The sequence below is a fragment of the Vidua macroura genome, chromosome 5, assembly GCF_024509145.1.
Source record: "Vidua macroura isolate BioBank_ID:100142 chromosome 5, ASM2450914v1, whole genome shotgun sequence".
Classification (NCBI taxonomy): Eukaryota; Metazoa; Chordata; class Aves; order Passeriformes; family Viduidae; genus Vidua; species Vidua macroura.
Window position 1 is genome coordinate 49,197,485 of NC_071575.1, and position 13,686 is coordinate 49,211,170.

Genomic DNA, 13,686 nt, shown 5'->3' on the forward strand with positions numbered 1-13,686 from the left:
GTCAAGGGAAAATACTTGTTCTCTCTGTGTTAAAGAATTTTTTAAGGTATTTGTATTGAGAAATTCTTCTGCTTCTTACTAAGAAGGAGGGACTTGAATTTAGTAGAAAGGTAAGAGGTACGATGTACCTTTTGATGTCCCTTAGAAAATCACTAGTATACTGTGTTACAAAGCCCTGACAAATTCCATTTCCCATGAGTCCATAGAGTTATATTGGGACTTACTCTGTAGTTTCTTCACTGGCTCTTCACCCTCTCAAGGTGCTCTGTGCAACTGTAGCAAAAAGGAACTACTCTCATAGTCTGGTTGTGAAAGGTGTGTGCATGTTAAGATCCCACTGCTCAAATGTTTGGGATCTGAAGGCAGGGTAGAACCAGTGACCTGATGATAGAGAGCTGATAATGAAAGAGCAGTAGTAAAGAATTACGTGAGAAGGAGAGTTGTAGTGCAGCAGGCAGGAGCAGAGATGGGCATGGGAAGAGGAAGGAGGAAAGAGGGAAATGAGCTGTCAGCAAGATGACTCATCTAGAGTGCAGGAAATAGGGAAAACCTCATTTATGGTCCTTATGGCTTCTCGCACACTGTGTTGAACAGATTCTTAGTTCTTCCTCACCCCCACCCCTCTGTGCAGTAACACAGCTTAAAAATAAAGGTAAAATGCACTCCTGCCTTCTCCCATCTCACATAACACGTGGATTGGCTGTAAAGATGGCCCCCTGGGAGCACTCAGCAGAGAAATACCATTAGGTATTTCTCCATACATAATTACTAATTACTCAGTCCTGAGACAGGTGCCACAATGTTTTGCATTTGCACAGAAAGCCCCTGGGGAACCTTGGAGTAAAAAAAATCAGCATTCAGTAGTGTTTGGGCATCCAGAGTTTAGGCAGAGTTTAGGCAGTGAACAGAATTCAAAATCTGCTTTTCAGCTTCCACATCTAGAAGGGTCCACGTTAGAACTTCCCTGAAACTGCTCCAAGCTTCCAAGTGTTTCACTTTGTACTGCTAGCTGGTATTCCATTAACTTGGGTGTTTATATAACATTAATAGGAAACCCTGCTAGTGTTAATAATACCTATCTTTATTAAACTCAGCTTGAAATGTCAAGCTGAAATGTCTTTAATAAAGATAGGTATTATTAACACTAGCATTATTTTGCTTCCATTTACAGTTTTGATAAGAGAAGAGGCAAGGCCTGCTAGACTGTTAAAAAGGCAAAAGCTTTTCTACCATCAAAATGCCACTTATAGCCCCTGTTAAGTATATCATCCTTATTTTTTTGCTCTATAGGAAAATGAGCAAAACAAAGGGCTGGGAATTCTAATGAGTACATCCAAAGTCACAAGGGAACTGGAGAAGACAGCACCTCTGTTTTGCAATCTTTGAAAACATTATAGCCTCAAGGGACACAATCTTCAATAGGATCCAACATTTTATCATAGGATCAGGTGTTTAATGACAAAATGAGTCATTTTGTCTGAATTGCTGCTAGACATAAAATTTGAGACGATAAAACGTATAATAAATATATCTACCTTGCAGGAATGATGGTAACACATGTAAGCTGGATCCAGTTTTCATGGGCAACCATAGGAGGAAAGACATAGTAAGTAGCCTTGGATGATGGAAAATTGTTTAAGCATGTTAACATCTACACAGCCTTGGATTCTCTGCTGTGGTTAACTGCATTTGATTTTTATATGGAAAGACAGCTAAAAGCTTTCACCACAGGCCTCTATTTCCTCTATCTGGGAGAAAGGTAAGCTTCTAATATGGACAGATGTGATGTTAAAAGTGTACAACCACACTGTAAATTGCACTACAGATTAAAAAAAAAAAACAACCAAAAAAGAAAAACCAAAAAAAAAAAAAAAACAAACCAACAAAAAAAAAAAAAAAAAACAACAACAAAAAAAAAACAACAAAAAAAAACCAACAAAAAAAACCCAACAACAAAGAAAACACCACCAACAACAAAATAAAACAAATAGGCAGGCCCAAAGTGCAGTATTTCTTGAAAGATGTTAACTTACAGGAAAAGACATCTAAGGTCAAGATGTGTGATTTATTGCTGAATAGTTTGTGGTTAACAGAAAAATGCACACATGAAAACATAAAGACATAAAATATGACACTGTCAAGTGCACTTTCTTAATTCATTTTGTTCTAGTACTTATTTTCCACATGGAAGCTAGAAGTGAGTGGTTTTGTGAGTGGTTTAGAAAATTTAGAAATTATCTGACCACACAAACTCGGGTTTCAAATAATTTTCTCAGAGACACAGCATTTTCCCTCATGATGCTTCTTTCTTTATACGAGGGATGCTTCTCATTTTTAGGTTGTAGTGTGGAGCTTACCATGGGGCAGGATCTGCAGCAGTGACCCTGACATATAAGAGCACAGTAAGAAGAAGGTGAGTTAAACACCTTTCTGGACCTGCCAGATTGCTCCGTGAGCAGCACAGGGTGTGTCCCCTGCGCAGAGCACGGGTACTCAGGTGATCATAGTGCTCTGTGTGTCCCTGGGATAAAACCTTACAGTGCCCACATCTTGAATGGTGTGGACACTTCTGATTTCCCAGTCTTAAAAAGGCATAGGAGAACTGGAAAACAAGCAAAGAAATGCTACATGCATGATCCTAGACATAGGGAATATCTCCTGTATCAAGAATAAAGATAGTTAAACAGACAAGCACAATTCAGCTTGAGATCAGAGAACATTGGTGGAGATTTGATAATTGTCCTACAGTCATTTGTGATGGGGAGGATGAACAGAAAATGCCTTCCTGCACTATGAAAATGCTACTGCAGCTACAAGTTTACAGGGGTTTAGAAAGGAAAGACAGATTACTGGAAGAACTCCAGAAGAAAAGGCCACCCATTTCAGAGTCCAGTCTGTCCCTATAGCTATTTTGTGCATTTCAAGCACTCCAGAAAGCCCTTTTTCTATATAGGTTCACAAAAAGCCTTATAGGCCTTATTATTTCAACATGCAAGACAGAACTTTTCCTACTCTTTGTATCTTCCAAAGCAAGCCCAGTTGAAGAGTGTCAAGATTGTGCCCTTTTCCTTTGCTAAACTGCAAGGAGGGCAATGTGTTAACTGTAGGAGCTGCAGTAGGCGTCCAAAGCAATTCAGAGAGCAGGAATTGATGACAGCTGGAAGCATCTGGGCTCTCTCCAGCTTCTAAAACCAAAGCTGTACCTGCAGTTGCAGGATCCAAATACTTCCTCCCTCTGGAAAATCCCCATCACATAAACGGAAAGTAGTGCGTAGGCACACACAAAGAAACACACCAGTAGAGGAATGATGAGTTACTCATAAATATATTTGAAAATCTTTCTTCTTACATTTTTAATGGATACACAGAACAATCATTTTCCTCAGAATAAACCATTTGACAGCTTCTACTATACGTTGCAGCAGTGTGCATGCAGCTGTTGTCTTTGAACATTGGGTGTTTCCTCAAGACTAATATTTTCTGTCTTGTTCTTCTCTACTTATAAAGAATCCTAGAAAAAATCACACGAGAAAGTGAGTAGGTTTTATTTCTGTGTGTGCTTTACAATACATTTTTATGCATTTAGGCTAAATCAGGCCAGTTGATAAAATCATAGAGTGCTGATGAGAAGGATAACAGGATATTATTTGAATATTGTGGATAAAATGAATGACTGTAGAAAATGAAGGCATTTAAAAGTGTTCTTATACCTTAACTGAAATCCCAGGAAGTAGCAGAGAATTGCTGTAGTAACTATTCCTCTAGCCCTGGTGCTGTTTTCTGAATGGTTGATTTAGATATCCACATAGGCAAACAGGGCTCTATGATTATTGAATTAAAAATAAGCATACCCAGCAAGAGTTCATCACCCCAAAAAAGACGAATTGGAGTGCTTTTTTTTTTTTTTTTTTTAAATACATAATAATGGGTCCTTTGTTAAGCTTTTAATTAATGAATTCTAGTCATGGATCACCCCAGTGCTATCAAATTGCTCAAAGCTTGTCTGTTTGTCAAGTGTAAACCCACAATGTTCTGTCACAAGCCATTTTCTCTCCAAACCAGCCCAGTATTTGCTTGAAAATCTCTACCAATGAAAACTCCCTCTCCCTCTGGGCTCCCTGAACAGCTGTGTGCAGGAGCAGGACACTGAGCTTCTAGGGAAAGCTCCAGCTGAATGCTTTCTGCAAAACTAAGGCAGCTTTAAAAGGAAACTGGGAAGTCCCTGGAAGGGTGATTCCCACCAGCAGCTCCTCTGGACACACAAACACGGCTTCAACAAAATTCAGTCACTGCTGTCACCCCTCCAACAGCACTGGCAGTCCTGCCATGACCCCCACCATCCTGCAGCAGAAACCCAAGCAGCAAAATATAATTACAAAAGATCACATGCATTTTAAGGGGAGAAAAAATATGAAATATAAGAAAAAGCAACTTGAAGATGAATGTTTCACAGTGATGGGAAAAAATGATTGCAATGTATGAAACCCATGAATCATTTTGAGATCTTCAGTCAGATAGATAAAATATTATTATTATTATTTCAAGTAAGTGATGATTACATTGCATTTGAAATGGCTTTGTAATTTCCTGTCTGATGCTACCCTTAGGTCTCTTCTATATTACCGCTTTTCAATTATCTTTTATTTTTCTTCTTGAATATATATGTTTTGAATTATTTTTTCATCTGATGTATCAGCCCACTCTTCTTCAGATTGGATCTTATTTTTATATTTCCTGCCCACATTTCTGCAGTTAGGAATTTATTGCTTTGTAAAGCTGAAAAAAAAGGAAATAAATAACAAAAATAAAATAAAATAATGTTCATGTCACATATTTGTATTTATATCTGAAAACACATAGTCCTTGCTACAAGCACTTTTTAAAATATCTTAGGGACATGCCCCAGTTCACTGTTGTGCATGTATCTGTGCATTCAGATTGGAAAGAAAACCAAACATACCCAGACTTTATAATCACATTCTGCTGTCTAAAAACCCTTTGAATTGCAAGGCATATTCATGCCAAAAGGAGGTGGGTGAAATTCAGCTCTGCCAGGTTAAGAGATGGAGAAGTTCAAGGTCAATGCTGCTCCAGGAAAATTCTCCAGCATTGCTGTTCACACATTAGAAATTAAAGCACAATTGCAGAGCACAACCATAAAGTTTAGAGGGATGAACCCGTACAAAAACCAGAAGCAAGGGCAAGAAACCCCTCAAGAGGAAGGTCACACCTCAGAGCAGAATCCAGGCATGGAACAGGCAAGTGTCCCAGGTAGCACCAGCTACCAAGGGGACCAAGGGAGCTCCTGGGCCACCACCTATCTGCATCATCTCAAGCAAAACCAACCCTAAGTGACCACACAGCTTGTCAGCTCTAAACCTGCAGATTCAGCAAACTGCAGATTTCACCTAATGAAACTTTTCTAAAATGCATGCCATTGCAAACAGAGGGTAAATAGCATTTAAAAGCAGAAATTTTATTAAAATATTTCAGAGGCTATTAAACTGACTGTCACACTCTCCTGCCTGTGCTTCTCAGTCATTTTAAGTGAACTAAGGCTGGGATGGGCTATTTGCTTTTCTCAGGTTTATTTTTGCTTTGTTTTCATCAATCCAACAATTTCTGTGTATTCTTCCATTTTCAAGGCCACAGGTTCCCTAAAGTAGGGTACTAATTTAGTAGCATCAGAAAGAACTAAAAATCTAACTGGCTATCCTGGGAATCACTGCAGCAGTTTAATAAGCTTCAGTTTTCTCTTACTAATCTAAAATAAGACTTGGCACATGATATTTGCCAGCTGTTGTACATTTACTGCCTTAAATACATTTTTTATTGTCAATTCAGTGCTATGAAGAACCCACTCATAGCCTTATTTGGACTAAACTTTACACCATGCCATATCAGATCTCTTTTTTATTTGCATGTCTATTTGCTTTGTTCACTTACTTTTATTGGGCCCAGATAGGAGCAGTGTTCTTTAATTAATACAAGTCATTATATGCCTGGAAAAATCAGATTTAGTTCTTCTCTCTTGTGAGACATTTTAGAATATTTGCAAGTCAAAATGTTGACACAAGACTGTCTCCCCACCCCAAAAGAATTGCAAATCCTGTTTGTAATTAATTTCCATATCTCACAGGCTATAAAACCTGCCACACACTGCAGCACTAGGATTTCTAAGGTGGACATTATTTGGCTTTGTATGGAAAACTTACAGCTGCAAATCAGTCACATTTTAGCCATAAAAAAATTCAACTGCTCAGCTTTATACCAGGCTAAATCCCCACCCCTTTCAGTGAGATTTTATAACAAGACTCTGCACACTTTCCCTGAAGTCCCTCACTGAAGAACAGGTCTTCCATCAATCTGCCGTAGATGCAGCAGCACCGGGAGAAGCTTCCTTCTCGCTTAAGGATGGACACCTGCCCGCTCCTGGGCTGCAGTGTCCTGTTCTGCACCCTCAGTTGATGCCAATCTCCTGCTTCTACCATGAGAAGCAAGACTTCAGGCCTCAATCATGTCATTCACCCTGATATTCATTCCCAATAATCTGCAGGAGGGCCTCAGGTGTCTCTGTCCCTCCTATGTCCCCTGGGAATGGCTCCTTCCCCGTCCACAGAGCTGCCTGGCTCCCACTAGCATGGTACAAGAGGAGCCCAGCATCTGTTTGCCCCACTCCAGCCAGTGTTACAGAGGCAAAGCTGCTACATTAATGTCCTTCCTCATGTTTGTTAGAAATGTCTGTGACAGTAAACCCTCAGTACCCAGTAACTGGGAAGACACCGGGAGTACACACTGTACAGTAGGAGGACGAGGCTGATGCTGGAATGTTCGTAGACTTATAAACACAACAGTCCCACAGGTCTGAACAGAAGTACCAAGGCCAACCAAAACTGCAGGTTTTGGGATTCCAGATTTAGCATTCTAAATGAGTTTCTCTCCATTAGTGATGTCTGATTGATGAGTGATTAGTAATGATGAGAAGAAAAACAAATGTGTTCTTTTAGCTCAGTTCAGATCTCAAACCATCATACCTGCTCACAAAGACCTCAAGAGAAGTACAGAATTCAGAGAACATTCTCCAATGTATATGTGTACACATTCAACCAAAACAAAGAAGAAAGCAACTGAAAGGGTGCTTGGCAAATGTCACGGTACCATATTCTTCATTTTCAGTCTAGGAGCTTATAATTTTATAGACAAGGCTGTTCCATGTGAATGCAACTGCAAATATGTGGGTGAAAGTAGTTACTCTCTCCAAGTCCCTGATGATATTAATTCACAGCAAAAGATCTGTAAGAACATCATGCCTTTTTCAGAAAGGCTGCATCAGTAAAGGGAAGTGTAATGTGTAATTAATGAGAGACACATCTTGTTGTCTTGTGGTTGCTAGGGAAACTGGACAATGGACTAACCATATTTATTCCATACAGTTGCTGTTGCTCTCAGAGCACAGAAGGAAGAATATCTGTGAACTGCTGTAGCAGTGTGGCCTGAAAACAAAGCCAAGATGACCTGGTAAAAGACAGGGTCCTCCTCATTCCCTTGACCAAAATCCTAAGCTGGCTTGTCATTGGCCTTGGGGTGACAGTCACAGGGGAAAATCTCAGTTGCCAGCCTTCTGAGGGCATCGTGATATAAAAAAAAAATTACTTTTCACAAAGATCATTTCTGGTCCACTCTTCCAGATCTTCCCAAGATATAAATGATATCTCTTGAGAATAAGGAATCATAAATTCTCATCTTCTCTATCACTAAGCAGAGAATTGTTAGCAGCCCTGCCCAGCCCTGCCGCAGCTGTTTTACTGATCCCCTTGCCACCAGGTCCCATGACATCTGAGAAGGCTGATGAGAAAGTGGGTGGGAAGTCCATATGTCAGCCCACCAGTCTGATGTTACTATTAATGCCAAATCTTATTTCCTTGAAGTTTCCTTCAGAAAGTTCAAATGGGAGGATGCAGAATCTGAAATATTTCTAAATTACAATTTTCTGAGTTAAGGCCTGGAGAAGCACTGACCTTTAGCATTGCTTGTTCTTGGATGTGCCTTCCTCTCCCTTTGTGAGTGGTCTATTTGGGTATGTGAGAGACCCAAGGGAGATACATATGCAAAGACAAGAGCCTTTACAAGGCAAGCTGTGAGAGCAAGGGATACCACTGATGAAGTGTCATGTGTGAAAACCAAGTGGTTCTTTAAAATTGGCTCTTTCTAACACCAGATATGATCAAAATGTAAAAAATGTAGAACAGAATCTATATCTTGTTGAAGGCTTTCCCAGAGACAGAATTTTAAAAGTCCACCAGTATCTTCTTCTCAAAATGTTCCAGACTGGGATCCAAGCCTAATGGCTTAATCTGATCCAATTTGGTGACCTGCACTGTGTAAATACTTCAAACTGATTGAAACTGAGGAACAGTAACCTAGGACAGTTTAGGCAGCCTATAAACTAGTTGTCAGATAGCTCATCCTTTATAAGCTGATAAAATGTTCCCTGACATAGTCTTGCTTTATTCTATTTCCTTTTCCCTTAAGTAGCAGTGATAGAATTCCAACAGCAATTCATAGTTGCAGAATCAAAGAATTATTTGGGTTGGAAAAGACCTTTAAGACCTGTAAAGAGGACTGTGGAAACTAGTGCTGAACAGTGTGGGACAACAGAGAGGTGGCGTGTGTCTGGCCATGTCAGCTGTGTATGGCAGCATGGCCACATCAATGCTCCCAGCTCAGGTGGAACTGTTCAGTCACCAGGGTATGCTGAAAACACCAGGATGTAGCCCACTTGAGTCCCCATTTCCTGTTTTAGAGGAAAGAAGTATTGAAGTAAAGGGAGGGAAAACCAGCAAATTATAGATTATAATTGCCAGATTAGAAGAAACGCCTTAATTTAGTAAACACATTTATCTATAATCCACAGTTTGGGTGACTTGATGAAAACATAATACAGTATTCAAGAGCATCTGCTGTATGTTCTGCCTCTCTTTGTGGTATATTTTTTCAGAAATGCAGGTTTAAAGATGGACAACTTAAAATATATAATAGCATTCCCTGGCTGCTTAGTTGTGCTTGATGCATGCAGTGTGCTATATGGAAATGCACAAGAAACCAACACATTAAGGATCTCCACCATCTGTAGTCTGGCTCTAATTTTTTTCATGCTTCCTCAGTATTGAGAAGGAAACTGGAAAATCTTTGATCTGCTCCATCTTTTTGCTCTATACAGTGACACATGCTGATCCTTGTAGAGCATATCAGTAGAGCTGGCTCAAATGATTGAGAGATTTTTGTTATTAAAACTAAGATAAAACCATATAATTTTTCTTTTATTTTTCTTCCAGTTCATTAATAAAACTGGGTAGGCTTCCTGTGGTTTTGGCAAGAAAATGAAGCACAATGAAACCTTCCCTTTACTTGCAATTCATTTTGCAGCTAATGGTCTTGAAGCTCCAGACTGACATGAGGCTTGGATAGCAAAGGAAGGTTTTTTATTCATTCACATGGAATTCACAGTCCTAAGGATTACTCATGATTTGTAGTGCATCCCATAGAAACGAGAGCTTCAGTTGGAGCGGCATCTTCCTTTACTTACTGCTATCACTAAACCAGTGCCATATTTTTGCCCATGCTGATAAAGGGAGTTAAAACAAAACCTGAATGTGCCTTTAGTCCCTAGTTGCCCCTGTAGCACCCTGGAAAATGCCTGGGCAAGCAGCCTGGAGAGGCAGCCTGCTGCCAGAGCTCAGTCGCCTTGCAAAGGTTTTCTCCAAACCCTCCCAGTCTGCTTATCTCAGCTGCATCTTTCCTGTGCCAGGACCACTCTCAGCCAACCAGCCAGCTAGGAACAGTCTCAGGAGAAGCATTTCAGAATTATTAAGAGTGCAAGAAAATCAAAAGAATGCAGGAAGCTTTCTGTGACCTTTAAATGCAAAAATATATGTTAGACCTGGTCTGGTGCTACAGATATTTCACCTGCAATACTGCATCCAGCTCTGGGACCCTCAACAAAACAAGGACACGGACCTGTTGGAACAAGTTCAGAGGAGGGACACAAAGATGATCAAATGTCTCTAGGATAGGAACTCCTCTCCTATGAAGACAGGCTGAGAGAGTTGGAGCAGTTTATCCTTGAGCAGAGATGGCTTCAGTGAGACCTCAGAGTAGACTGTCAGTCCCTAAATAGATCCTGCAGGACAGCTGGAGAGGGACTTCCTGCAAGGACATGTAGGGATAGGACAGGGAAGAATGGCTTAAAGCAGAAAGAGGGGAGGTTTAGATTAGATACGGAGAATAAACTCTTATTGAGAGGATGATGAGACACTGGAACAATCTGCCCAGAGAAGTTTTGGATGACCCATCCCAACAATGTTTAAGGCCAGGCCAGATGGGGGTCTGAGCAACTTCCTCTAGTGGAAGGTGTCCCTGCCCATGGCAGAGGGGAACTAGATGACCTGTAAGGTCCCTTTCAACCCAAGCCATTCTATGATTCCATGATTCCATGATTCCATGTGTGTATGATTCTATGATTCTCTGAGCAAGGCATGTAACCCCCTGTGCTTTGAGATAGATGGATGTTGCTATTTCTGATAATACTGCTTGGAGTCTTCAATAAGTCTGGGGTTTTTTTATATAACTAAAACAAAGTGCGGAATCAGAAATTCTGAGCTCTAAAAGGGAAAAGAAATCATCAAACCCCCTCTGCTGCCATTGGAGTGTTTACAAGGAAGTGGTTAAAGTCAAGAGTGGTGTCCAGGCACACTACTCCTACAGATGGAGCCTCCAGCCACTACTAATGGCAGGGATCATGTTGCAAGCAAGTGCACATACATTTAGCAAAAGCAAAACATTACCCTTGAGTAATACTGTACTTTGAAAATAAATGTGTCACAGACACCACTGATTTTAAAGCAGGAAGGAATTCCATGTATTTCTCAAAATTGCAACAGAGGATCTGTGTTCATGGATACACATAGACACAGATACACAAACAAGTTATGAAATGCAGTTAATTCTGCCCTTACTCATTACTGGACTAAATAACACTGATATACTTCACCCACATTCAGAAAATTCTCATCCATTACCTTAACTTTTTTAAATTCACTTATTCAATTTAAAATGAAATGCAGTATTTCCTCCTCCTCATTCGGCAGACATTTTTGGTGAGCTGGTTGAGAGGAAACAGCCATATACAATAGGGTTATTTAATTTCTTTTGTGAGAAAATTGTAGTTTTACAGCAATCAATGCTAAAAATGGCAATAAGACAAAATATTAAGAAGTAATGTGTGACCAGCACTCAGTATATAAAGAGTTTCCATAGAGTTTATGTGTATTACTTTAGTCTGCTTCACAGTAATGTTAGCCTCTAGCATTCTGCTATTGAATCTGGGACACTGACTCTGCCAGAAAAACATCTCATTTACACTGCTGTATAATGAAATCATATGATCTATTTTTTCAGCAGTTACTATGCATGATTATATACCCCTTTCTGATAAAGCCATTCTTCAGCTGAGAAATTTCTCTCTTCTCTGCTCCAAATAATTTTTCTGATACTATTTCTGCTGATGCCTTTAAATTTTATGTTCATTGATGACAAAGATACCCAAAAGGACCTTTCCAAGTAGTTGGTCACGAGAAAACCCAAAAATCTGCTGTGGTACACAGAGGGCAGCAGCTGGAGATGTGCAGCAGCTGGAGATGTGCAGCAGCTGTGTTCTGCATGGCTTCTGCAGGGGCACTGGAAGAGTGAGCTGCTATTGCTGTTTTTACGGTGGAATTTTGTGAAGTTTCCTTTTTAAATGGTTTTGCTAGTCACTGATGCTAAGGAAAGAAAGTTAAAAGCCAGCACTTACGCATAGCATTTCTCTACCAGAAGAGAGATTTTAAAGCTATGGACTAAACAGAGAGTCTCCCATCTGGAAAGTAATATCTTACTGGAACAAACAGTTGTAATAGCTTATTTATTCTACTTTCATAAGGCAAACCCATTAATTAAAATCCCAAAGAGTTTGGGGAATATTTTACTATTACATTTTACTGTGAAGTAGGAAGAAAGTAAACTCAGCAGCAGAATCTGTGGGCAATATTCTCAAACAAGTACTTTGATGCAAAAAGCATATGACTCACCTCCTGCTGAAAAGCTGGTCCTTCCCTCCTGGGACACCACCACTGATGTTGTTGCAGCTGCTTCCGTGTGGCATTTTCTGGACCATTGCTTTACTCCTGATAGAATAGTTCTGCTACATTTGTGATCAGGCTGAAGTGCATGCAATTTAAAATGTGAGAGCAATGGAGAAGAGTCTTTGCAAACTGTGTCACCCAGCCTGGGGCACCAGGAGGAATCCAGCCAGAGAACTTGGAAAGACCTCATTCATGTGTCTGGGCTGGCAGGGCAAGTGTAGGAAGACTTCCCTCCAGGAGGAGGCTCCTAGTTTTTTTTGTCCTAACACAGATTTTACCTACACACTAATTTTCTATTAATCTTACAAGGCTCAACAGAATTTTTACCAGCATCTCATGAAGAGATGCTTAAACTACCACATTTAGTGCAGATAGAGAGGAAAAAGCAGAAATGTTTGGATCTGTGTTGGAAGGCTGGGAATCAGCAAACTCTCTTGACTTAAACAACAGAAGGGAAGAAAGAAATACAGCTTTTTGAGACTTGAAATGTTAGTGGAAATATTGACAATTTTTGGCAACAAAATAAATAAATTTTTAGACCCTTTTTCACTTTTTTCTTGGAGACATTAGCTGAAAGATGGATTTCCAGAAATTAAAAAGAATAAGCAGAATTAAGAATCATGGAATTATAGAATAGTTTGGGTTGGGAAGGGCATCAAAAATAATTGGTTTCCAACCACCTGCCACGGGCAGGGATGCCTTTTACTAGATCAGATAGCTCACAGTCCCATCCAAACTGGCCTTGAACACTTCCAGGGGAGGGGCATCCACAACTTCTCTGGGCAACCTGTTTCTGTCTCACCACCCTCTGAATAAAGAAATTCTTCCTTACATCTAACCTAAACATGCTCTTTTTCAGTTTAAAACCACTGTCCCTTGTCCTGTCACTGTCTGCCCATATAAAAAGTCTCTTTCCCTCCTTCTTATAAGCCCCCTTCAGGTACTGGAAGGCCACATGAGGTCTCCCCAAAGCCTTCTCTTTTCCTGGCTGAACAACCCCAGTTCTTTTGGTCTGTCTTCATAGGGGAGGTGCTCCAGCCCTTGGATCATTTTTGTGTCCCTCCTCTGTTTTCTAAAGTAATTAATGCATATTGTCTTTCCACCTCTCAAGGGACAGGCCTTCATGTAGAACAAATGATCAGCCATTTCAGTTGGATTTGGATCCAGATAACCTATCACACAGCGCAAGAAAAAGCTGCATTTAGTAGATGTCCTGTTTTATAAATGACTGCATTGATCTGATACATTCTACAAGACAGGAGATCTAATTAAAAACGTCTGTCCTGTGAGAACAATTGCCACTGCAGGAATACAGGTAGGACAATCTGAAGACAGGCAAGATTTCTTCATTCTCACACAACATTTCTGTGCAGGTGATCTGGCCGATGACACTGAGTGCTCACTCAGCAAATGTGGAGCAGGAGACCCACGGGTGACGCATTCCTTCTGTTTGGGGCAGAGCTACTGCTCAGCCACAGAATGAGTGACAAAGTGTCATTTCGGATCA

General features: G+C 40.3%; 1 long non-coding RNA gene across 1 annotated transcript; it reads right to left on the bottom strand.

The window, feature by feature from the left end:
* Positions 1 to 3,306: 3,306 nt before the first annotated feature.
* On the bottom strand, positions 3,307 to 12,279 carry LOC128807482 (uncharacterized). Its single transcript, XR_008437170.1, has 2 exons — positions 12,126 to 12,279; positions 3,307 to 3,511 (listed from the first exon to the last, which is right to left on the bottom strand). It is a non-coding gene; the product is annotated as an uncharacterized LOC128807482 (long non-coding RNA).
* Positions 12,280 to 13,686: the final 1,407 nt, after the last annotated feature.